Raw genomic sequence first — 27,257 nt, 5'->3', positions numbered from 1 at the left:
CTGTCTTTTCGACATTTTAAGCTTTATTTAAAGTGGTCATTTTTAAAGGTGGACGTGTCAATACAACTGTGGGTTTCTTAAGGTGGAATTTTTATTAAGGTGATATTTAAAATGTTTTGGCCATCTTTTTTTGCTTTTAAGACTCTTTTGGCCTGTGATGTGGACATTTCAATACAATTCTGGGTTTCTTAAGGTGGAATTGTTTTTAAAGGTGGAATTCAAAATCTATCGTTTTCCATTCACGGCCTACAGAGCTCCATAGAGTCCAATGTAAACTGCTGTGGGAGAATGCTATCTTAACATCCCACTACCAACAGCTTAGCAGTAAACTCCTTCACCATAAGCGTCGCCTAGTGACCCACGCGGGTTTACCGTATCGAGGACCTCGCTTTAAGCGGGAAAGACGCGGATCGGGGGGCAGGGGTTTAGGCGGCGCAACATCTCGCGTTTCCTCCTGGTGTTACGTTTGCTGCCCTTCATTCTGAGGATCGTTCATTCTTGTCCGGTTAACTCCGCCCACAGTTTTCGAGATATCGACTCCGTTCAAAGTTTGTTTCGTACAGCTTCCCTGTGGGATGCGGGCTTGTATACAGCTTTTGGAAAAGTTGCATAGTTTTCGCACAGTAACCATTTGAAGTTTCATCTTTACTCCCATAGGAATGAAGGGAAAAATGTCCATAAACTTTTGTCAAACTTTCAAACTGCTGTCACACGCTCAGTTTTCGAGCTAGAGACACCAGAACTCAAACGGGCAGACCCAAGAGTCCAAGGTCCCACCACGTGAAATTATAGGCCGATAGCCCACCCGCTTCATGACCTTTGACCCCGTTTTCCATTCACGGCCTACAGAGCTCCATAGAGTCCAATGTAAACTGCTGTGGGAGAGTGCTCTCTTAACATCCCACTACCGACAGCTTAGCAGTAAACTCCTTCACCATAAGCGTCGCCTAGTGACCCGCGCGGGTTTACCGTGTCGAGGACCTCGCTTTAAGCGGGAAAGACGCGGATCGGGGGGCAGGGGTTTAGGCGGCGCAACATCTCGCGTTTCCTCCTGGAAATGCAGACCTCTAGTGTTACGTTTGCTGCCCTTAATTCTGAGGATCGTTCATTCTTGTCCGTTTAACTCCGCCCACAGTTTTCGAGATATCGACTCCGTTCAAAGTTTGTTTCGTAGAGCTGCCCTGTGGGATGCGGGCTTGTATACAGCTTTTGGAAAAGTTGCATAGTTTTCGCACAGGAAGCATTTGAATTTCATCTTTACTCCCATAGGAAAGAATGGAAAAATGTCCATAAACTTTTGCCAAACTTTAAAACTGCTGTCACACGCTCAGTTTTCGAGCTAGAGACACCAGAACTCAAACGGGCAGACCCGAGGGTCCACGGTCCCACCACGTGAAATTATGGGCCGATAGCCCACCCGCTTCATGACCTTTGACCCCGTTTTCCTTTCACGGCCTACACATTGGCTCCATAGAGTCCAATGTAAACTGCTGTGGGACAGTGCTCTCTTAACATCCCACTACCAACAGCTTAGCAGTAAACTCCTTCACCATAAGCGTCGCCTAGTGACCCACGCGGGTTTACCGTATCGAGGACCTCGCTTTAAGCGGGAAAGACGCGGATCGGGGGACGGGGGTTTAGGCGGCGCAACATCTCGCGTTTCCTCCTGGAAATGCAGACCTCTAGTGTTACGTTTGCTGCCCTTCATTCTGAGGATCGTTCGTTCTTGTCCGGTTAACTCCGCCCACAGTTTTCGAGATATCGACTCCGTTCAAAGTTTCATTCGTAGAGCTTCCCTGTGGGATGCGGGCTTGTATACAGCTTTTGGAAAAGTTACATAGTTTTCGCACAGTAAGCGTTTGAAGTTTCACCTTTTGTCCCATAGGAATGAATGGAAAAATTTCCATAAACTTTTGTCAAACTTTCAAACTGCTGTCACACGGTCAGTTTTCGAGCTAGAGACACCAGAACTCAAACGGGCAGACCTGAGGGTCCACGGTCCCAGCACGTGAAACTATGGGCCGATAGCCCACCCGCTTCATGACCTTTGACCCCGTTTTCCATTCACGGCCTACACAGCTCCATAGAGTCCAATGTAAACTGCTGTGGGACAGTGCTCTCTTAACATCCCACTACCAACAGCTTAGCAGTAAACTCCTTCACCATAAGCGTCGCCTAGTGACCCACGCGGGTTTACCTTATCGAGGACCTTGCTTTAAGCGGGAAAGACGCGGATCGGGGGGCAGGGATTTAGGCGGCGCAACATCTCGCGTTTCCTCCTGGAAATGCAGACCTCTAGTGTTACGTTTGCTGCCCTTCATTCTGAGGATCGTTCATTCTTGTCCGGTTAACTCCGCCCACAGTTTTCGAGATATCGACTCCGTTCAAAGTTTGTTTCGTAGAGCTGCCCTGTGGGATGCGGGCTTGTATACAGCTTTTGGAAAAGTTACATAGTTTTCGCACAGTAAGCATTTGAAGTTTCGTGTTTTCTCCCATAGGAATGAATGGAAAAATGTCCATAAACTTTTGTCAAACTTTAAAACTGCTGTCACACGGTCAGTTTTCGAGCTAGAGACACCAGAATTCAAACGGGCAGACCCGAGAGTCCAAGGTCCCACCACGTGAAATTATAGGCCGATAGCCCACCCGCTTCATGACCTTTGACCCCGTTTTCCATTCACGGCCTACTGAGCTCCATAGAGTCCAATGTAAACTGCTGTGGGACAGTGCTCTCTTAACATCCCACTACCAACGGCTTAGCAGTAAACTCCTTCACCATAAGCGTCGCCTAGTGACCCACGCGGGTTTACCGTACCGAGGACCTCGCTTTAAGCGGGAAAGACGCGGATCGGGGGGCGGGGGTTTAGGCGGCGCAACATCTCGCGTTTCCTCCTGGAAATGCAGACCTCTAGTGTTACGTTTGCTGCCCTTCATTCTGAGGATCGTTCATTCTTGTCCGGTTAACTCCGCCCACAGTTTTCGAGATATAGACTCCGTTCAAAGTTTGTCTCGTAGAGCTGCCCTGTGGGATGTGGGCTTGTATACAGCTTTTGGAAAAGTTACATAGTTTTCGCACAGTAAGCATTTGAAGTTTCATCTTTTCTCCCATAGGAATGAATGGAAAAATGTCCATAAACTTTTGTCAAACTTTAAAACTGCTGTCACACGCTCAGTTTTCGAGCTAGAGACACCAAAACTCAAACGGGCAGTCCCGAGGGTCCACAGTCCCACCACGTGAAACTATAGGCCGATAGCCCACCCGCTTCATGACCTTTGACCCCGTTTTCCATTCACGGCCTACAGAGCTCCATAGAGTCCAATGTAAACTGCTGTGGGACAGTGCTCTCTTAACATCCCACTACCGACAGCTTAGCAGTAAACTCCTTCACCATAAGCGTCGCCTAGTGACCCACGCGGGTTTACCGTATCGAGGACCTCGCTTTAAGCGGGAAAGACGCGGATCGGGGGGCAGGGGTTTAGGCGGCGCAACATCTCGCGTTTCCTCCTGGAAATGCAGACCTCTAGTGTTACGTTTGCTGCCCTTCATTCTGAGGATCGTTCATTCTTGTCCGGTTAACTCCGCCCACAGTTTTCGAGATATCGACTCCGTTCAAAGTTTGTTTCGTAGAGCTGCCCTGTGGGATGCGGGCTTGTATACAGCTTTTGGAAAAGTTACATAGTTTTCGCACAGTAAGCATTTGAAGTTTCGTGTTTTCTCCCATAGGAATGAATGGAAAAATGTCCATAAACTTTTGTCAAACTTTAAAACTGCTGTCACACGGTCAGTTTTCGAGCTAGAGACACCAGAATTCAAACGGGCAGACCCGAGAGTCCAAGGTCCCACCACGTGAAATTATAGGCCGATAGCCCACCCGCTTCATGACCTTTGACCCCGTTTTCCATTCACGGCCTACTGAGCTCCATAGAGTCCAATGTAAACTGCTGTGGGACAGTGCTCTCTTAACATCCCACTACCAACGGCTTAGCAGTAAACTCCTTCACCATAAGCGTCGCCTAGTGACCCACGCGGGTTTACCGTACCGAGGACCTCGCTTTAAGCGGGAAAGACGCGGATCGGGGGGCGGGGGTTTAGGCGGCGCAACATCTCGCGTTTCCTCCTGGAAATGCAGACCTCTAGTGTTACGTTTGCTGCCCTTCATTCTGAGGATCGTTCATTCTTGTCCGGTTAACTCCGCCCACAGTTTTCGAGATATAGACTCCGTTCAAAGTTTGTCTCGTAGAGCTGCCCTGTGGGATGTGGGCTTGTATACAGCTTTTGGAAAAGTTACATAGTTTTCGCACAGTAAGCATTTGAAGTTTCATCTTTTCTCCCATAGGAATGAATGGAAAAATGTCCATAAACTTTTGTCAAACTTTAAAACTGCTGTCACACGCTCAGTTTTCGAGCTAGAGACACCAAAACTCAAACGGGCAGTCCCGAGGGTCCACAGTCCCACCACGTGAAACTATAGGCCGATAGCCCACCCGCTTCATGACCTTTGACCCCGTTTTCCATTCACGGCCTACAGAGCTCCATAGAGTCCAATGTAAACTGCTGTGGGACAGTGCTCTCTTAACATCCCACTACCGACAGCTTAGCAGTAAACTCCTTCACCATAAGCGTCGCCTAGTGACCCACGCGGGTTTACCGTATCGAGGACCTCGCTTTAAGCGGGAAAGACGCGGATCGGGGGGCAGGGGTTTAGGCGGCGCAACATCTCGCGTTTCCTCCTGGAAATGCAGACCTCTAGTGTTACGTTTGCTGCCCTTCATTCTGAGGATCGTTCATTCTTGTCCGGTTAACTCCGCCCACAGTTTTCGAGATATCGACTCCGTTCAAAGTTTCATTCGTAGAGCTGCCCTGTGGGATGCGGGCTTGTATACAGCTTTTGGAAAAGTTGCATAGTTTTTGCACAGTAAGCATTTGAAGTTTCATCTTTACTCCCATAGGAATGAATGGAAAAATGTCCATAAACTTTTGTCAAACGTTCAAACTGCTGTCACACGCTCAGTTTTCGAGCTAGAGACACCAGAATTCAAACGGGCAGACCCGAGGGTCCACGGTCCCACCACGTGAAACTATAGGCCGATAGCCCACCCGCTTCATGACCTTTGACCCCGTTTTCCATTCACGGCCTACACAGCTCCATAGAGTCCAATGTAAACTGCTCTGGGAGAGTGCTCTCTTAACATCCCACTACCGACAGCTTAGCAGTAAACTCCTTCACCATAAGCGTCACCTAGTGACCCACGCGGGTTTACCGTATCGAGGACCTCGCTTTAAGCGGGAAAGACGCGGATCGGGGGGCGGGGGTTTAGGCGGCGCAACATCTCGCGTTTCCTCCTGGTGTTACGTTTGCTGCCCTTCATTCTGAGGATCGTTCATTCTTGTCCGGTTAACTCCGCCCACAGTTTTCGAGATATCGATTCCGTTCAAAGTTTGTTTCGTAGAGCTTCCCTGTGGGATGCGGGCTTGTATACAGCTTTTGGAAAAGTTACATAGTTTTCGCACAGTAAGCATTTGAAGTTTCATCTTTACTCCCTTAGGAATGAATGGAAAAATGTCCATAAACTTTTGTCAAACTTTCAAACTGCTATCACACGGTCAGTTTTCGAGCTAGAGACACCAGAACTCAAACGGGTAGACCCGAGGGTCCACGGTCCCACCACGTAAAATTATGGGCCGATAGCCCACACGCTTCATGACCTTTCACCCCGTTTTCCATTCACGGCCTACAGAGCTCCACAGAGTCCAATGTAAACTGCTGTGGGAGAGTGCTCTCTTAACATCCCACTACCGACAGCTTAGCAGTAAACTCCTTCACCATAAGCGTCGCCTAGTGACCCACGCGGGTTTACCGTATCGAGGACCTCGCTTTAAGCGGGAAAGACGCGGATCGGGGGACGGGGGTTTAGGCGGCGCAACATCTCGCGTTTCCTCCTGGAAATGCAGACCTCTAGTGTTACGTTTGCTGCCCTTCATTCTGAGGATCGTTCATTTTGTCCGGTTAACTCCGCCCACAGTTTTCGAGATATCGACTCCGTTCAAAGTTTGTTTCGTAGAGCTTCCCTGTGGGATGCGGGCTTGTATACAGCTTTTGGAAAAGTTGCATAGTTTTTGCACAGGAAGCCTTTGAACTTTCATCTTTACTCCCTTAGGAATGAATGGAAAAATGTCCATAAACTTTTGTCAAACTTTCAAACTGCTGTCACACGCTCAGTTTTCGAGCTAGAGACACCAGAACTCAAACGGGCAGACCCGAGGGTCCAAGGTCCCACCACGTAAAATTATAGGCCGATAGCCCACCCGCTTCATGACCTTTGACCCCGTTTTCCATTCACGGCCTACACAGCTCCATAGAGTCCAATGTAAACTGCTGTGGGACAGTGCTCTCTTAACATCCCACTACCAACAGCTTAGCAGTAAACTCCTTCACCATAAGCGTCGCCTAGTGACCCACGCGGGTTTACCGTATCGAGGACCTCGCTTTAAGCGGTAAAGACGCGGATCGGGGGGCGGGGGTTTAGGCGGCGCAACATCTCGCGTTTCCTCCTGGAAATGCAGACCTCTAGTGTTACGTTTGCTGCCCTTCATTCTGAGGATCGTTCATTCTTGTCCGGTTAACTCCGCCCACAGTTTTCGAGATATCGACTCCGTTCAAAGTTTCATTCGTAGAGCTTCCCTGTGGGATGCGGGCTTGTATACAGCTTTTGGAAAATTTGCATAGTTTTCGCACAGTAAGCATTTGAAGTTTCATCTTTTCTCCCATAGGAATGAATGGAAAAATGTCCATAAACTTTTGTCAAACTTTCAAACTGCTGTCACACGCTCAGTTTTCGAGCTAGAGACACCAGAACTCAAACGGGCAGACCCGAGAGTCCAAGGTCCCACCACGTGAAATTATGGGCCGATAGCCCACCCGCTTCATGACCTTTGACCCCGTTTTCCATTCACGGCCTACACAGCTCCACATAGTCCAATGTAAACTGCTGTGGGACAGTGCTCTCTTAACATCCCACTACCAACAGCTTAGCAGTAAACTCCTTCACCATAAGCGTCGCCTAGTGACCCACGCGGGTTTACCGTGTCGAGGACCTCGCTTTAAGCGGGAAAGACGCGGATCGGGGGGCAGGGGTTTAGGCGGCGCAACATCTCGCGTTTCCTCCTGGAAATGCAGACCTCTAGTGTTACGTTTGCTGCCCTTCATTCTGAGGATCGTTCATTCTTGTCCGGTTAACTCCGCCCACAGTTTTTGAGATATCGACTCCGTTCAAAGTTTGTTTCGTAGAGCTTCCCTGTGGGATGCGGGCTTGTATACAGCTTTTGGAAAAGTTACATAGTTTTCGCACAGTAAGCGTTTGAAGTTTCACCTTTTGTCCCATAGGAATGAATGGAAAAATTTCCATAAACTTTTGTCAAACTTTCAAACTGCTGTCACACGGTCAGTTTTCGAGCTAGAGACACCAGAACTCAAACGGGCAGACCCGAGGGTCCACGGTCCCAGCACGTGAAACTATGGGCCGATAGCCCACCCGCTTCATGACCTTTGACCCCGTTTTCCATTCACGGCCTACACAGCTCCATAGAGTCCAATGTAAACTGCTGTGGGTGACTGCTCTCTTAACATCCCACTACCAACAGCTTAGCAGTAAACTCCTTCACCATAAGCGTCGCCTAGTGACCCACGCGGGTTTACCGTATCGAGGACCTCGCTTTAAGCGGGAAAGACGCGGATCGGGGGGCAGGGGTTTAGGCGGCGCAACATCTCGCGTTTCCTCCTGGAAATGCAGACCTCTAGTGTTACGTTTGCTGCCCTTCATTCTGAGGATCGTTCATTCTTGTCCGGTTAACTCCGCCCACAGTTTTCGAGATATCGACTCCGTTCAAAGTTTCATTCGTAGAGCTTCCCTGTGGGATGCGGGCTTGTATACAGCTTTTGGAAAAGTTGCATAGTTTTAGCACAGTAAGCATTTGAAGTTTCATCTTTTCTCCCATAGGAATGAATGGAAAAATGTCCATAAACTTTTGTCAAACTTTCAAACTGCTGTCACACGCTCAGTTTTCGAGCTAGAGACACCAGAACTCAAACGGGCAGACCCGAGAGTCCAAGGTCCCACCACGTGAAATTATGGGCCGATAGCCCACCCGCTTCATGACCTTTGACCCCGTTTTCCATTCACGGCCTACACAGCTCCACATAGTCCAATGTAAACTGCTGTGGGACAGTGCTCTCTTAACATCCCACTACCAACAGCTTAGCAGTAAACTCCTTCACCATAAGCATCGCCTAGTGACCCACGCGGGTTTACCGTGTCGAGGACCTCGCTTTAAGCGGGAAAGACGCGGATCGGGGGGCAGGGGTTTAGGCGGCGCAACATCTCGCGTTTCCTCCTGGTGTTACGTTTGCTGCCCTTCATTCTGAGGATCGTTCATTCTTGTCCGGTTAACTCCGCCCACAGTTTTCGAGATATCGACTCCGTTCAAAGTTTCATTCGTAGAGCTTCCCTGTGGGATGCGGGCTTGTATACAGCTTTTGGAAAAGTTGCATAGTTTTAGCACAGTAAGCATTTGAAGTTTCATCTTTTCTCCCATAGGAATGAATGGAAAAATGTCCATAAACTTTTGTCAAACTTTCAAACTGCTGTCACACGCTCAGTTTTCGAGCTAGAGACACCAGAACTCAAACGGGCAGACCCGAGGGTCCAAGGTCCCACCACGTAAAATTATAGGCCGATAGCCCACCCGCTTCATGACCTTTGACCCCGTTTTCCATTCACGGCCTACACAGCTCCATAGAGTCCAATGTAAACTGCTGTGGGACAGTGCTCTCTTAACATCCCACTACCAACAGCTTAGCAGTAAACTCCTTCACCATAAGCGTCGCCTAGTGACCCACGCGGGTTTACCGTATCGAGGACCTCGCTTTAAGCGGTAAAGACGCGGATCGGGGGGCGGGGGTTTAGGCGGTGCAACATCTCGCGTTTCCTCCTGGAAATGCAGACCTCTAGTGTTACGTTTGCTGCCCTTCATTCTGAGGATCGTTCGTTCTTGTCCGGTTAACTCCGCCCACAGTTTTCGAGATATCGACTCCGTTCAAAGTTTCATTCGTAGAGCTTCCCTGTGGGATGCGGGCTTGTATACAGCTTTTGGAAAAGTTACATAGTTTTCGCACAGTAAGCATTTGAAGTTTCATCTTTACTCCCATAGGAATGAATGGAAAAATGTCCATAAACTTTTGTCACACTTTAAAACTGCTGTCACACGCTCAGTTTTCGAGCTAGAGACACCAGAACTCAAACGGGCAGACCCGAGGGTCCACGGTCCCACCACGTGAAACTATAGGCCGATAGCCCACCCACTTCATGAACTTTGACCCCGTTTTCCATTCACGGCCTACAGAGCTCCATAGAGTCCAATGTAAACTGCTGTGGGAGACTGCTCTCTTAACATCCCACTACCAACAGCTTAGCAGTAAACTCCTTCACCATAGGCGTCGCCTAGTGACCCACGCGGGTTTACCGTATCGAGGACCTCACTTTAAGCGGGAAAGACGCGGATCGGGGGGCAGGGGTTTAGGCGGCGCAACATCTCGCGTTTCCTCCTGGAAATGCAGACCTCTAGTGTTACGTTTGCTGCCCTTCATTCTGAGGATCGTTCATTCTTGTCCGGTTAACTCCGCCCACAGTTTTCGAGATATCGACTCTGTTCAAAGTTTGTTTCGTAGAGCTTTCCTGTGGGATGCGGGCTTGTATACAGCTTTTGGAAAAGTTACATAGTTTTAGCACAGTAAGCATTTGAAGTTTCAACTTTTCTCCCATAGGAATGAATGGAAAAATGTCCATAAACTTTTGTCAAACTTTCAAAGTGCTGTCACACGGTCAGTTTTTGAGCTACAGACACCAGAATTCAAACGGGCAGACCCGAGGGTCCACGGTCCCACCACGTGAAACTATAGGCCGATAGCCCACCCGCTTCATGACCTTTGACCCCGTTTTCCATTCACGGCCTACTGAGCTCCACAGAGTCCAATGTAAACTGCTGTGGGAGAGTGCTCTCTTAACATCCCACTACCGACAGCTTAGCAGTAAACTCCTTCACCATAAGCGTCGCCTAGTGACCCACGCGGGTTTACCGTATCGAGGACCTCGCTTTAAGCGGGAAAGACGCGAATCGGGGGACGGGGGTTTAGGCGGCGCAACATCTCGCGTTTCCTCCTGGAAATGCAGACCTCTAGTGTTACGTTTGCTGCCCTTCATTCTGAGGATCGTTCATTCTTGTCCGGTTAACTCCGCCCACAGTTTTCGAGATATAGACTCCATTCAAAGTTTGTCTCGTAGAGCTGCCCTGTGGGATGCGGGCTTGTATACAGCTTTTGGAAAAGTTACATAGTTTTCGCACAGTAAGCATTTGAAGTTTCATCTTTTCTCCCATAGGAATGAATGGAAAAATGTCCATAAACTTTTGTCAAACTTTAAAACTGCTGTCACACGGTCAGTTTTCGAGCTAGAGACACCAGAACTCAAACGGGCAGACCCGAGGGTCCACGGTCCCAGCACGTGAAACTATGGGCCGATAGCCCACCCGCTTCTTGACCTTTGACCCCGTTTTCCATTCACGGCCTACACAGCTCCATAGAGTCCAATGTAAACTGCTGTGGGTGACTGCTCTCTTAACATCCCACTACCAACAGCTTAGCAGTAAACTCCTTCACCATAAGCATCGCCTAGTGACCCACGCGGGTTTACCGTGTCGAGGACCTCGCTTTAAGCGGGAAAGACGCGGATCGGGGGGCAGGGGTTTAGGCGGCGCAACATCTCGCGTTTCCTCCTGGTGTTACGTTTGCTGCCCTTCATTCTGAGGATCGTTCATTCTTGTCCGGTTAACTCCGCCCACAGTTTTCGAGATATCGACTCCGTTCAAAGTTTGTTTCGTAGAGCTGCCCTGTGGGATGCGGGCTTGTATACAGCTTTTGGAAAAGTTGCATAGTTTTTGCACAGGAAGCCTTTGAACTTTCATCTTTACTCCCATAGGAATGAATGGAAAAATGTCCATAAACTTTTGTCAAACTTTCAAACTGCTGTCACACGCTCAGTTTTCGAGCTAGAGACACCAGAACTCAAACGGGCAGACCCGAGGGTCCAAGGTCCCACCACGTAAAATTATAGGCCGATAGCCCACCCGCTTCATGACCTTTGACCCCGTTTTCCATTCACGGCCTACACAGCTCCATAGAGTCCAATGTAAACTGCTGTGGGAGAGTGCTCTCTTAACATCCCACTACCGACAGCTTAGCAGTAAACTCCTTCACCATAAGCGTCGCCTAGTGACCCACGCGGGTTTACCGTATCGAGGACCTCGCTTTAAGCGGTAAAGACGCGGATCGGGGGGCGGGGGTTTAGGCGGCGCAACATCTCGCGTTTCCTCCTGGAAATGCAGACCTCTAGTGTTACGTTTGCTGCCCTTCATTCTGAGGATCGTTCGTTCTTGTCCGGTTAACTCCGCCCACAGTTTTCGAGATATCGACTCCGTTCAAAGTTTCATTCGTAGAGCTTCCCTGTGGGATGCGGGCTTGTATACAGCTTTTGGAAAAGTTACATAGTTTTCGCACAGTAAGCATTTGAAGTTTCATCTTTACTCCCATAGGAATGAATGGAAAAATGTCCATAAACTTTTGTCACACTTTAAAACTGCTGTCACACGCTCAGTTTTCGAGCTAGAGACACCAGAACTCAAACGGGCAGACCCGAGGGTCCACGGTCCCACCACGTGAAACTATAGGCCGATAGCCCACCCACTTCATGAACTTTGACCCCGTTTTCCATTCACGGCCTACAGAGCTCCATAGAGTCCAATGTAAACTGCTGTGGGAGACTGCTCTCTTAACATCCCACTACCAACAGCTTAGCAGTAAACTCCTTCACCATAAGCGTCGCCTAGTGACCCACGCGGGTTTACCGTATCGAGGACCTCACTTTAAGCGGGAAAGACGCGGATCGGGGGGCAGGGGTTTAGGCGGCGCAACATCTCGCGTTTCCTCCTGGAAATGCAGACCTCTAGTGTTACGTTTGCTGCCCTTCATTCTGAGGATCGTTCATTCTTGTCCGGTTAACTCCGCCCACAGTTTTCGAGATATAGACTCCATTCAAAGTTTGTCTCGTAGAGCTGCCCTGTGGGATGCGGGCTTGTATACAGCTTTTGGAAAAGTTACATAGTTTTCGCACAGTAAGCATTTGAAGTTTCATCTTTTCTCCCATAGGAATGAATGGAAAAATGTCCATAAACTTTTGTCAAACTTTAAAACTGCTGTCACACGGTCAGTTTTCGAGCTAGAGACACCAGAATTCAAACGGGCAGACCCGAGAGTCCACGGTCCCACCACGTGAATTTATGGGCCGATAGCCCACCCGCTTCATGACCTTTGACCCCGTTTTCCTTTCACGGCCTACAGAGCTCCATAGAGTCCAATGTAAACTGCTGTGGGAGAGTGCTCCCTTAACATCCCACTACCGACAGCTTAGCAGTAAACTCCTTCACCATAAGCGTCGCCTAGTGACCCACGCGGGTTTACCGTATCGAGGACCTCGCTTTAAGCGGGAAAGACGCGGATCGGGGGGCGGGGCTTTAGGCGGCGCAACATCTCGCGTTTCCTCCTGGAAATGCAGACCTCTAGTGTTACGTTTGCTGCCCTTCATTCTGAGGATCGTTCGTTCTTGTCCGGTTAACTCCGCCCACAGTTTTCGAGATATCGACTCCGTTCAAAGTTTGTTTCGTAGAGCTGCCCTGTGGGATGCGGGCTTGTATACAGCTTTTGGAAAAGTTGCATAGTTTTTGCACAGTAAGCATTTGAAGTTTCATCTTTTCTCCCATAGGAATGAATGGAAAAATGTCCATAAACTTTTGTCAAACTTTCAAACTGCTGTCACACGGTCAGTTTTCGAGCTAGAGACACCAGAACTCAAACGGGCAGACCCGAGAGTCCACGGTCCCACCACGTGAAACTATAGGCCGATAGCCCACCCGCTTCATGACCTTTGACCCCGTTTTCCATTCACGGCCTACACAGCTCCATAGAGTCCAATGTAAACTGCTGTGGGACAGTGCTCTCTTAACATCCCACTACCAACAGCTTAGCAGTAAACTCCTTCACCATAAGCGTCGCCTAGTGACCCACGCGGGTTTACCGTATCGAGGACCTCGCTTTAAGCGGGAAAGACGCGGATCGGGGGACGGGGGTTTAGGCGGCGCAACATCTCGCGTTTCCTCCTGGAAATGCAGACCTCTAGTTATGTTGCGCCTGCTGCTTTAAGCAGCAGCGCGCAATATATTGTTATCCGAAAGTCATATTATTATTATTTTTTTTATTATTCTTATTATTCCGGATTTCCTTGTCCGCCTAACTAGTCCCGCAGCTTTCGAGCTATCGACTCCGTTCCACCTGGAAATCGTGCATCCTATAGCGACGATGTGGGCTTGTATACAGCTTTCCGATACCCGCACTCGTTCGTCCGCTACACTCGTTTTTCGCTCTGTTTTTCCCCAGTCATTTCTATGGAATTAATTTTCAAAGTGCTCTAACTCGGTCATTTTTCAAGCTACGGACACGGGATTTCAGACGGTCGGACCCGGGCGTACCGGCTCCCATCACTTCCGTTTTCGGAATTTTTGCACTCATCCTTCCCTTTCTTTTCCTCCTTCAAAATCCCTCCATTCATTTCAATGGGAGGCTCTTAGAGTGGGGGTGATGTCATCCACTGTAATTTCAGTGGCAAAAAGCCGTTTTTTCACTTTTCAGCCGAACAAATCGCCATAACTTCCTCATAGTTTCACCTAGAAACTTCATTTAAATTTTAAATGGTAGAGAAACTTGTCCTTTCTGAGACCTCTAAATTTGAACATTATTGAAAATACGGTTTTTGAGTTATGAATTTTTGTTCGGCACTAGGGACGGTTTCGGCTCCCATAGGGTTCAATGTATTTTTGGAGCAGCTCAGAGTGCGGTTTCTAAAATTTTCTCCTGTTTTTAACTCGTCATAACATGCTCAATTCTCACTTAATCTGCAAATTTTTTATACCATATCGATCCCCAGACTCTCCTTGTCGCAACGGTATATACGGTTAAGTGATGTGAGGAAAACTTTCCGAGCTATAAGCATTTGTTCGGAGGGTGGGTACGCTCCCATAGGAACCCATTGAAATTATTTTTTTTCTTTTTCAATTTTCTGCCGAACATTTCACCATAACTTCCTTATACTTTCACCTACAGACTTCATTTAAATTTTAAATGGTAGAGAAATTTCCCCTTTCTCAAACTTGTAAGTTTCAGACCGTTTGAGAATACCGTTCTTGAGTTATGAATTTTTGTTCCACACTTGGGAGGGTTTTCCTCCCATAGAGCTCAATGTATTTTAAGAGCGGGTCGGCACGCAGATTTTCAAAACTTTGCCTGTTTTTAACTCGTAATTACACCATCAAATCTCGCTCAAAGTGCAAAAATTTTTACACCATCTCGAGCACAAGACTCTCCTTGTCGCTACGGTATGCTTCGTTCAATTTTGGTTGGGAAAAGTTTTCGAGCTACGGGTGATTTTTTGGAGGGTGCTCCCCGGTCGAAATTCATTGAATCATGAGTCTGTCAGTTGTATTCTGTGAGCATGCGTGTGAGAGAGACAGAGGGGGGAGGGGGAGGGGCAGAGGCAGAGACTGAGGGGAAGAGCTGTGAGGGCCACAGAAATACACAGGCAGTCTGTAACACTTTAAAGGTCATTTTTAAGGGGGACGTCTTAATTATCCAGGGTTTCTTAAGGTGGAATTTTTAAAGAATACCTCATTCACAATATACTGGCTGTCTTTTCGACATTTTAAGCTTTATTTAAAGTGGTCATTTTTAAAGGTGGACGTGTCAATACAACTGTGGGTTTCTTAAGGTGGAATTTTTATTAAGGTGGTATTTAAAATGTATTGGCCATCTTTTTTTGCTTTTGGCCTGTGATGTGGACATTTCAATACAATTCTGGGATTCTTAAGGTGGAATTGTTTTTAAAGGTGGAATTCAAAATTTATCGTTTTCTATTCACGCCCTACTGAGCTCCATAGAGTCCAATGTAAACTGCTGTGGGAGAGTGCTCTCTTAACATCCCACTACCAACAGCTTAGCAGTAAACTCCTTCACCATAAGCGTCGCCTAGTGACCCACGCGGGTTTACCGTATCGAGGACCTCGCTTTAAGCGGGAAAGACGCGGATCGGGGGACGGGGGTTTAGGCGGCGCAACATCTCGCGTTTCCTCCTGGAAATGCAGACCTCTAGTGTTACGTTTGCTGCCCTTCATTCTGAGGATCGTTCATTCTTGTCCGGTTAACTCCGCCCACAGTTTTCGAGATATCGACTCCGTTCAAAGTTTCATTCGTAGAGCTTCCCTGTGGGATGCGGGCTTGTATACAGCTTTTGGAAAAGTTGCATAGTTTTCGCACAGTAAGCATTTGAAGTTTCGTGTTTTCTCCCATAGGAATGAATGGAAAAATGTCCATAAACTTTTGTCAAACTTTCAAACTGCTGTCACACGGTCAGTTTTCGAGCTACAGACACCAGAATTCAAACGGGCACACCCGACAGTCCACGGTCCCACCACGTAAAATTATGGGCCGATAGGCCACCCGCTTCATGACCTTTGACCCCGTTTTCCATTCACGGCCTACAGAGCTCCATAGAGTCCAATGTAAACTGCTGTGGGAGAGTGCTCTCTTAACATCCCACTACCGACAGCTTAGCAGTAAACTCCTTCACCATAAGCGTCGCCTAGTGACCCACGCGGGTTTACCGTATCGAGGACCTCGCTTTAAGCGGGAAAGACGCGGATCGGGGGGCGGGGGTTTAGGCGGCGCAACATCTCGCGTTTCCTCCTGGAAATGCAGACCTCTAGTTATGTTGCGCCTGCTGCTTTAAGCAGCAGCGCGCAATATATTGTTATCCGAAAGTCATATTATTATTTTTTTTTTTATTATTCTTATTATTCCGGATTTCCTTGTCCGCCTAACTAGTCCCGCAGCTTTCGAGCTATCGACTCCGTTCCACCTGGAAATCGTGCGTCCTATAGCGACGATGTGGGCTTGTATACAGCTTTCCGATACCCGCACTCGTTCGTCCGCTACACTCGTTTATCGCTCCCTTTTTCCCCAGTCATTTCTATGGAATTAATTTTCAAAGTGCTCTAACTCGGTCATTTTTCAAGCTACGGACACGGGATTTCAGAAGGTCGGACCCGGGCGTACCGGCTCCCATCACTTCCGTTTTCGGAATTTTTGCACTCATCCTTCCCTTTCTATCACTCCTTCAAAATCCCTCCATTCATTTCAATGGGAGGCTCTTAGAGTGGGGGTGATGTCATCCACTGTAGTTTCAGTGGCCAAAAGCCGTTTTTTCACTTTTCAGCCGAACAAATCGCCATAACTTCCTTATAGTTTCACCTAGAAACTTAATTTAAATTTTAAAAGGTAGAGAAACTTGTCCTTTCTAAGACCTCTAAATTTGAACATTATTGAAAATACGGTTTTTGAGTTATGAATTTTTGTTCGGCACTAGGGAGGGTTTCGGCTCCCATAGGGTTCAATGTATTTTTGGAGCAGCTCAGAGTGCGGTTTCTAAAATTTTCTCCTGTTTTTAACTCGACATAACATGCTCAATTCTCACTTAATCTGCAAATTTTTTATACCATATCGATCCCCAGACTCTCCTTGTCGCAACGGTATATACGGTTAAGTGATGTGGGGAAAACTTTCCGAGCTATAAGCATTTGTTCGGAGGGTGGGTACGCTCCCATAGGAACCCATTGAAATTATTTTTTTTCTTTTTCAATTTTCTGCCGAACATTTCACCATAACTTCCTTATACTTTCACCTACAGACTTCATTTAAATTTTAAATGGTAGAGAAATTTCCCCTTTCTCAAACTTGTAAGTTTCAGACCGTTTGAGAATACCGTTCTTGAGTTATGAATTTTTGTTCCACACTTGGGAGGGTTTTCCTCCCATAGAGCTCAATGTATTTTAAGAGCGGGTCGGCACGCAGATTTTCAAAACTTTGCCTGTTTTTAACTCGTAATTACACCATCAAATCTCGCTCAAAGTGCAAAAATTTTTACACCATCTCGAGCACAAGACTCTCCTTGTCGCTACGGTATGCTTCGTTCAATTTTGGTTGGGAAAAGTTTTCGAGCTACGGGTGATTTTTTGGAGGGTGCTCCCCGGTCGAAATTCATTGAATCATGAGTCTGTCAGTTGTATTCTGTGAGCATGCGTGTGAGAGAGACAGAGGGGGGAGGGGGAGGGGCAGAGGCAGAGACTGAGGGGAAGAGCTGTGAGGGCCACAGAAATACACAGGCAGTCTGTAACACTTTAAAGGTCATTTTTAAGGGGGACGTCTTAATTATCCAGGGTTTCTTAAGGTGGAATTTTTAAAGAATACCTCATTCACAATATACTGGCTGTCTTTTCGACATTTTAAGCTTTATTTAAAGTGGTCATTTTTAAAGGTGGACGTGTCAATACAACTGTGGGTTTCTTAAGGTGGAATTTTTATTAAGGTGGTATTTAAAATGTATTGGCCATCTTTTTTTGCTTTTGGCCTGTGATGTGGACATTTCAATACAATTCTGGGATTCTTAAGGTGGAATTGTTTTTAAAGGTGGAATTCAAAATTTATCGTTTTCTATTCACGCCCTACTGAGCTCCATAGAGTCCAATGTAAACTGCTGTGGGAGAGTGCTCTCTTAACATCCCACTACCAACAGCTTAGCAGTAAACTCCTTCACCATAAGCGTCGCCTAGTGACCCACGCGGGTTTACCGTATCGAGGACCTCGCTTTAAGCGGGAAAGACGCGGATCGGGGGACGGGGGTTTAGGCGGCGCAACATCTCGCGTTTCCTCCTGGAAATGCAGACCTCTAGTGTTACGTTTGCTGCCCTTCATTCTGAGGATCGTTCATTCTTGTCCGGTTAACTCCGCCCACAGTTTTCGAGATATCGACTCCGTTCAAAGTTTCATTCGTAGAGCTTCCCTGTGGGATGCGGGCTTGTATACAGCTTTTGGAAAAGTTGCATAGTTTTCGCACAGTAAGCATTTGAAGTTTCGTGTTTTCTCCCATAGGAATGAATGGAAAAATGTCCATAAACTTTTGTCAAACTTTCAAACTGCTGTCACACGGTCAGTTTTCGAGCTACAGACACCAGAATTCAAACGGGCACACCCGACAGTCCACGGTCCCACCACGTAAAATTATGGGCCGATAGGCCACCCGCTTCATGACCTTTGACCCCGTTTTCCATTCACGGCCTACAGAGCTCCATAGAGTCCAATGTAAACTGCTGTGGGAGAGTGCTCTCTTAACATCCCACTACCGACAGCTTAGCAGTAAACTCCTTCACCATAAGCGTCGCCTAGTGACCCACGCGGGTTTACCGTATCGAGGACCTCGCTTTAAGCGGGAAAGACGCGGATCGGGGGGCGGGGGTTTAGGCGGCGCAACATCTCGCGTTTCCTCCTGGAAATGCAGACCTCTAGTTATGTTGCGCCTGCTGCTTTAAGCAGCAGCGCGCAATATATTGTTATCCGAAAGTCATATTATTATTTTTTTTTTTATTATTCTTATTATTCCGGATTTCCTTGTCCGCCTAACTAGTCCCGCAGCTTTCGAGCTATCGACTCCGTTCCACCTGGAAATCGTGCGTCCTATAGCGACGATGTGGGCTTGTATACAGCTTTCCGATACCCGCACTCGTTCGTCCGCTACACTCGTTTATCGCTCCCTTTTTCCCCAGTCATTTCTATGGAATTAATTTTCAAAGTGCTCTAACTCGGTCATTTTTCAAGCTACGGACACGGGATTTCAGAAGGTCGGACCCGGGCGTACCGGCTCCCATCACTTCCGTTTTCGGAATTTTTGCACTCATCCTTCCCTTTCTATCACTCCTTCAAAATCCCTCCATTCATTTCAATGGGAGGCTCTTAGAGTGGGGGTGATGTCATCCACTGTAGTTTCAGTGGCCAAAAGCCGTTTTTTCACTTTTCAGCCGAACAAATCGCCATAACTTCCTTATAGTTTCACCTAGAAACTTAATTTAAATTTTAAAAGGTAGAGACACTTGTCCTTTCTAAGACCTCTAAATTTGAACATTATTGAAAATACGGTTTTTGAGTTATGAATTTTTGTTCGGCACTAGGGAGGGTTTCGGCTCCCATAGGGTTCAATGTATTTTTGGAGCAGCTCAGAGTGCGGTTTCTAAAATTTTCTCCTGTTTTTAACTCGACATAACATGCTCAATTCTCACTTAATCTGCAAATTTTTTATACCATATCGATCCCCAGACTCTCCTTGTCGCAACGGTATATACGGTTAAGTGATGTGGGGAAAACTTTCCGAGCTATAAGCATTTGTTCGGAGGGTGGGTACGCTCCCATAGGAACCCATTGAAATTATTTTTTTTCTTTTTCAATTTTCTGCCGAACATTTCACCATAACTTCCTTATACTTTCACCTACAGACTTCATTTAAACTTTAAATGGTAGAGAAATTTCCCCTTTCTCATACTTCTAAGTTTCAGACCGTTTGAGAATACCGTTCTTGAGTTATGAATTTTTGTTTGACACTTGGGAGGGTTTTCCTCCCATAGAGCTCAATGTATTTTAAGAGCGGCTCGGCACGCAGATTTTCAAAACTTTGCCTGTTTTTAACTCGTAATTACACCATCAAATCTCGCTCAAAGTGCAAAAATTTTTACACCATCTCGAGCACCAGACTCTCCTTGTCGCTACGGTATGCTTCGTTCATTTTTGGACCTGGAAAAGTTTTTGAGATATTTGAGGTTTTTTGGAAGGTGCGCCACCGGTCGAAATTCATTGAATCATGAGTCTGTCAGTTGTATTCTGTGAGCGTGCGTGTGAGAGAGACAGAGGGGGGAGGGGGAGGGGCAGAGGCAGAGACTGAGGGGAAGAGCTGTGAGGGCCACAGAAATACACAGGCAGTCTGTAACACTTTAAAGGTCATTTTTAAGGGGGACATCTTAATTATCCAGGGTTTCTTAAGGTGGAATTTTTTAAGAATACCTCATTCACAATATACTGCCTGTCTTTTCGACATTTTAAGCTTTATTTAAAGTGGTCATTTTAAAGGTGGACGTGTCAATACAACTGTGGGTTTCTTAAGGTGGAATTTTTATTAAGGTGGTATTTAAAATGTATTGGCCATCTTTTTTTGCTTTTAAGACTCTTTTGGCCTGTGATGTGGACATTTCAATACAATTCTGGGTTTCTTAAGGTGGAATTGTTTTTAAAGGTGGAATTCAAAATGTATCGTTTTCCATTCACGGCCTACAGAGCTCCATAGAGTCCAATGTAAACTGCTGTGGGAGAGTGCTCTCTTAACATCCACCTACCAACAGCTTAGCAGTAAACTCCTTCACCATAAGCGTCGCCTAGTGACCCACGCGGGTTTACCGTATCGAGGACCTCGCTTTAAGCGGGAAAGACGCGGATCGGGGGACGGGGGTTTAGGCGGCGCAACATCTCGCGTTTCCTCCTGGAAATGCAGACCTCTAGTGTTACGTTTGCTGCCCTTCATTCTGAGGATCGTTCATTTTTGTCCGGTTAACTCCGCCCACAGTTTTCGAGATATCGACTCCGTTCAAAGTTTGTTTCGTAGAGCTTCCCTGTGGGATGCGGGCTTGTATACAGCTTTTGGAAAAGTTGCATAGTTTTTGCACAGTAAGCATTTGAAGTTTCATCTTTACTCCCATAGGAATGAATGGGAAAATGTCCATAAACTTTTGTCAAACTTTCAAACTGCTGTCACACGCTCAGTTTTCGAGCTAGAGACACCAGAATTCAAACGGGCAGACCCGAGAGTCCAAGGTCCCACCACGTGAAACTATAGGCCGATAGCCCACCCGCTTCATGACCTTTGACCCCGTTTTCCATTCACGGCCTACACAGCTCCATAGAGTCCAATGTAAACTGCTGTGGGAGAGTGCTCTCTTAACATCCCACTACCGACAGCTTAGCAGTAAACTCCTTCACCATAAGCGTCGCCTAGTGACCCACGCAGGTTTACCGTATCGAGGACCTCGCTTTAAGCGGGAAAGACGCGGATCGGGGGGCGGGGGTTTAGGCGGCGCAACATCTCGTGTTACGTTTGCTGCCCTTCATTCTGAGGATCGTTCATACTTGTCCGGTTAACTCCGCCCACAGTTTTCGAGATATAGACTCCGTTCAAAGTTTGTCTCGTAGAGCTGCCCTGTGGGATGCGGGCTTGTATACAGCTTTTGGAAAAGTTGCATAGTTTTCGCACAGTAAGCATTTGAAGTTTCATCTTTTCTCTCATAGGAATGAATGGAAAAATGTCCATAAACTTTTGTCAAACTTTAAAACTGCTGTCACACGGTCAGTTTTCGAGCTAGAGACACCAGAACTCAAACGGGCAGACCCGAGGGTCCACGGTCCCAGCACGTGAAACTATGGGCCGATAGCCCACCCGCTTCATGACCTTTGACCCCGTTTTCCATTCACGGCCTACACAGCTCCATAGAGTCCAATGTAAACTGCTGTGGGTGACTGCTCTCTTAACATCCCACTACCGACAGCTTAGCAGTAAACTCCTTCACCATAAGCGTCGCCTAGTGACCCACGCAGGTTTACCGTATCGAGGACCTCGCTTTAAGCGGGAAAGACGCGGATCGGGGGGCGGGGGTTTAGGCGGCGCAACATCTCGCGTTTCCTCCTGGTGTTACGTTTGCTGCCCTTCATTCTGAGGATCGTTCGTTCTTGTCCGGTTAACTCCGCCCACAGTTTTCGAGATATCGACTCCGTTCAAAGTTTGTTTCGTAGAGCTGCCCTGTGGGATGCGGGCTTGTATACAGCTTTTGGAAAAGTTACATAGTTTTTGCACAGGAAGCCTTTGAACTTTCATCTTTACTCCCATAGGAATGAATGGAAAAATGTCCATAAACTTTTGTCAAACTTTCAAACTGCTGTCACACGGTCAGTTTTCGAGCTAGAGACACCAGAACTCAAACGGGCAGACCCGAGAGTCCACGGTCCCACCACGTGAAACTATAGGCCGATAGCCCACCCGCTTCATGACCTTTGACCCCGTTTTCCATTCACGGCCTACAGAGCTCCATAGAGTCCAATGTAAACTGCTGTGGGAGAGTGCTCTCTTAACATCCCACTACCAACAGCTTAGCAGTAAACTCCTTCACCGTAAGCGTCGCCTAGTGACCCACGCGGATTTTTCCGTACCGAGGACCTCGCTTTAAGCGGGAAAGACGCGGATCGGGGGACGGGGGTTTAGGCGGCGCAACATCTCGCGTTTCCTCCTGGAAATGCAGACCTCTAGTGTTACGTTTGCTGCCCTTCATTCTGAGGATCGTTCATTCTTGTCCGGTTAACTCCGCCCACAGTTTTCGAGATATCGACTCCGTTCAAAGTTTGTTTCGTAGAGCTGCCCTGTGGGATGCGGGCTTGTATACAGCTTTTGGAAAAGTTGCATAGTTTTCGCACAGTAACCATTTGAAGTTTCATCTTTACTCCCATAGGAATGAATGGAAAAATGTCCATAAACTTTTGTCAAACTTTCAAACTGCTGTCACACGGTCAGTTTTCGAGCTAGAGACACCAGAATTCAAACGGGCAGACCCGAGGGTCCACGGTCCCACCACGTAAAATTAAGAGCCGATAGCCCACCCGCTTCATGACCTTTGACCCCGTTTTCCATTCACGGCCTACAGAGCTCCACAGAGTCCAATGTAAACTGCTGTGGGAGAGTGCTCTCTTAACATCCCACTACCGACAGCTTAGATATCTGTTTTTATAACCTACTAACCATCCATAGATCTATCTTTTAGATTGTCTCCGCAGGAATATTCATTACAGAGGCACTAAAACTGCCACCGGACCCTGGAGTAACGTTCTTGGTGTAAGTTACTAAAATTCACTAAAAGCGGTAAGTACCTGCAATTCCATGGCTACTACTGGCTGTTTTGCCTGTTCAGAGTGTGGCATGTTTAGTTTAACGCCCTTTTCCACCTCTAGCGATAAATATAGTGGTTGTATTTGTAGTAAGTGTCAGCTAGTTAGCTCTCTGGTGGATAAAGTGGACCAGCTAGAAGTGCGCATCCGGAGCTTATTATTGTTGAGGGATAAACAGCGAGATTCAGTGTTAGCAACTCCGGGTGCCTTAGGGAGAGTAAGCACCCCCACGACTCCGGCGTTAGAGCCCTCACAGCGGGGTGAATGGGTGACGTCTCGGCGTCATAGCCGGAAAGCTAAGGCTGATGCTAACGCTGAGGCCAAAGCTAGCCCACCGGGACACCACGCTCCTCCGATTCGCGTGTCAAACAGGTTTGCCCTGCTCAGCGAAGCACCCGCTGAGGAGCCTGTTAAGAGTGCTCTGGTTATAGGAGACTCTATTGTTCGACATGTGAAATTAGCTACTCCTTTAGGGGCGCCGGCAGTAACAGTTAGCTGTTTATCGGGAGCCAGAGCGCCGGATATTAGTGGCAACCTTAGACTGTTAGCTAATAGGAGATATTCGAGGGTAGTCATTCATGTAGGGGCCAATGATATTCGTCTGCGGCAGTCTGAGGTAACTAAGGGTAATATTAGAGAGGTGATTAAACTGGCCCAGACGATGTCCGATGCCGTAATCTGCTCTGGCCCCATACCAATGCGGCGTGGCGACGAAGCTTACAGCAGACTTTGGGCGTTAAACTGCTGGATGTCCAAGTGGTGTTCCGAAAATCAAGTGGGCTTTATAGACAATTGGTTACGTTTTGAGGGCAAGCCTGGTCTTATAGGTAGGGATGGTATCCACCCCACGCGGGAGGGTGCTGCCTTACTTTCTTGCAGTATAGCACATAGTCTTTTAGTTAGTCGGCAGAGTAGTGTAGATAGCTGCTGACAATCCAGAGCCGGGACCAGGCCGCAGACAGACAGGCTAAACCGACCGTCTGCGAACTGTCTTGAGGCGTCACCCAGGTTCAACTGTATTGAGACTGTGTCTTTCCCCCGAACTAAATGTAAAAGTAGAAAAACAAAATCAGCCTGTTTCAGCAACCTAATCAATATTAAATCATACACAACACCTAGCAGCAACACCTCAGAACTAAAATTTGGGTTACTCAACATAAGATCGCTAAACTCAAAAGCACTCATCGTAAATGATATTATAAGTGATCATAAATTCAATGTTTTCTGTCTCACGGAAACGTGGGTTAAACCAAATGAATATTTAGCACTAAATGAAGCCACCCCCCTAGGCTATAATTATGCACATAGCCCAAGAATATCAGGCAAAGGAGGTGGAGTATGTGTAATTTACCAAAATACCCTAGAAATTAGTCTTAAACAATGTGACACCTTTTCTTCTTTTGAGGTTCTCTCCACTATTATTACAAATCCGGTCACAAAAAAGGACGCATTTTTATTATGCAACATTTACAGACCACCAGGGCCTTACTTAGAATTTCTGAAAGAATTCAGCGATTTTGCTACAAACCTAGCGGTGTGCAATCATAAAGTTATAATTGTAGGAGATTTCAATATCCATTTCGAGAAGGAAAGTGACCCACTAAAAAAGGCATTTACCTCAATCTTAGACTCTATTGGTATTACTCAAAATGTAACAGGGCCTACACACTACTGCAGCCACACTTTAGACTTAGTTCTGACACTAGGTCTTAACATTGACAAAATTAATATCTTACCGCAATCCTCAGCAATCTCCGATCATTACTTAATTTCATATGAGCTACGTTTTAGCCATAATATATGTAAGAACCCTCGCTATTCTACAAGGCGTATAATAAAACCATCTACCGCCCTACAATTTATAGAAAACCTACCAGAACTTTCGACCCCAGTTCCAACTCCATCAGACCCAATGGACCTAGATGTACTAACTGACTACCTAGAAAATACCTGTCGATCTACTTTAGAAAAGGTAGCACCACTTAAACATAAAAGTATAAGACAGAAAAAGCTCGCACCATGGTATAACGATAAGACCCGTACTTTAAAACAAACATTACGAAAACTAGAGCGAAAATGGCGATCAACCAAGCTTGAAGTGTTTCATTCTGCCTGGAAGGACAGCCTTATAGAGTATAGAAATGCCCTCACTAAAGCTCGCTCAGCATATCTGGCCTCGCTGATCTCCAATAATAAAAATAATCCGAGAGCACTGTTTAGTGTGTTTTCTAGAATTACAAAAAATCAAGCAGGTTCTGAACAACTAATTCCAGCAACTCTCACCAGTAAAGATTTTATGGACTTTTTTAATAATAAAATTGAGAATATTAGACAACAAACTCTAGCCACAGGATCAAATCCATCCTGGCTGCCACCTGATGTGAATGAAATAAAACATAATATAACTGTAAAAGAAAGACTTGAAACCTTTTACCCACTCCCACAATTAGAACTAGAGAAGATTATCACCTCCGCAAACTGTACAACTTGCACACTTGACGCAATTCCCACAAAGTTGCTCAAAGAAGTACTACCAGCTATTATTGATCCTCTTTTAACTATAGTAAACTCATCGCTTAGTCTGGGCCATGTACCCAAAGCTTTTAAACTAGCAGTTATTAAACCTATGATCAAGAAACCAAATCTTGATGCTAGTACACTGTCTAATTACAGGCCTATTTCTAATTTGCCATTTCTGTCTAAGATCTTAGAAAGAGCTGTGGCCCAACAACTTAGTTCATATCTACATAAGAATCATATATATGAAAAATTCCAATCTGGATTCAGGCAACATCATAGTACAGAGACAGCTCTAGTCAAGATAACAAATGATCTTCTTCTTGCCTCTGATCAAGGCCACGTATCCCTGTTGGTGCTTCTTGACCTAAGCGCAGCCTTCGATACAATAGACCACAATATTCTCATAGAAAGGTTAGAAAACATGGTTGGAATCACAGGGACAGCCCTATTATGGTTCAAATCTTACTTAACGGAACGTTATCAATTCGTAAAAGTAAACAATCTAAATTCAAATTATTCTAAAGTAAGATTTGGAATTCCACAAGGCTCTATTTTAGGACCATTATTATTTACATTATACATGTTACCGCTAGGCACAGTTATAAGAAACCATGACATTAACTTTCACTGTTACGCAGACGACACACAATTGTATATTTCAGCCAAGCCCGATGACAAACACAGATTAAAGAAAATAGAGGACTGTGTAAAAGACGTGAAAGGCTGGATGTTGCGTAACTTCCTCCTTCTAAACAGCAACAAAACAGAGGTCCTGCTTTTGGGTCCAAAAGTGACAAGAAATAAATTATCAGATTTAATTTTAGATCTAGCTAACTTTCCAGTTAAACCTGGTTCAGCAGCAAAAAATCTTGGTGTCATAATTGACCCGGATTTATCATTTGATCAACACATAGGTAGTATCACTAGGACAGCTTTTTTACATCTTCGCAATATTGCTAAGATTAGAAATGCCTTATCCCTCCAGGACGCAGAAACATTAGTACATGCCTTTATTACTTCAAGGCTTGACTACTGTAACGCACTACTGTCAGGATGCACCAGCAGCAATTTAAGAAAACTTCAACTAGTTCAAAATGCTGCAGCTAGGGTCCTCACTAAAACTAGAAAATTTGAACATATCAGCCCAGTTTTATCATCACTTCATTGGCTGCCTGTTAAATTCCGCATTGACTACAAAATTTTGTTATTAACATATAAAGCTCTACATGGGCTTGCTCCTGAATATCTTCAAGATACAATTTCCTATTATGAGCCTCCACGTTCACTCAGATCACAGAATACTGGATTTTTAAATGTTCCCAGAATTCAGAAGGCCTCAGCTGGGGGAAGAGCCTTTTCTTATAAAGCCCCCCAACTCTGGAATGATCTTCCAAAAAATGTTCGGGACTCAGACACAGTCGCAATCTTCAAATGTAGGCTAAAAACTCATTTGTTTAGTTTATCATTTGGTAGCTAATGCTCCCCCATAGATAAAGGCGGCAGATCCGGGGGGTCCATGGACACAGGGAATTATAGTATACTGAGACGCTGGTGCTGTCGTCCCGCCGCTTCTCGCGATCACTCAGGTTTGTTGACGGTGGAGCGGAGGGATGCCAGTGTTTCAGGATGCTCCCGTGTCTGTGTGTCCTTCTGGTTCTCTCCTTTTAGTTAATGCTGTCATAGTCAGATCTGCCGGAGTCATTAGCCACACTCTGGAAATTT

This window comes from Hoplias malabaricus, chromosome 2 (assembly GCF_029633855.1).
Source record: "Hoplias malabaricus isolate fHopMal1 chromosome 2, fHopMal1.hap1, whole genome shotgun sequence".
Lineage (NCBI taxonomy): Eukaryota > Metazoa > Chordata > Actinopteri > Characiformes > Erythrinidae > Hoplias > Hoplias malabaricus.
The sequence above is the reverse complement of the archived record's forward strand: the minus strand, read 5'-3'. Positions refer to the sequence as shown.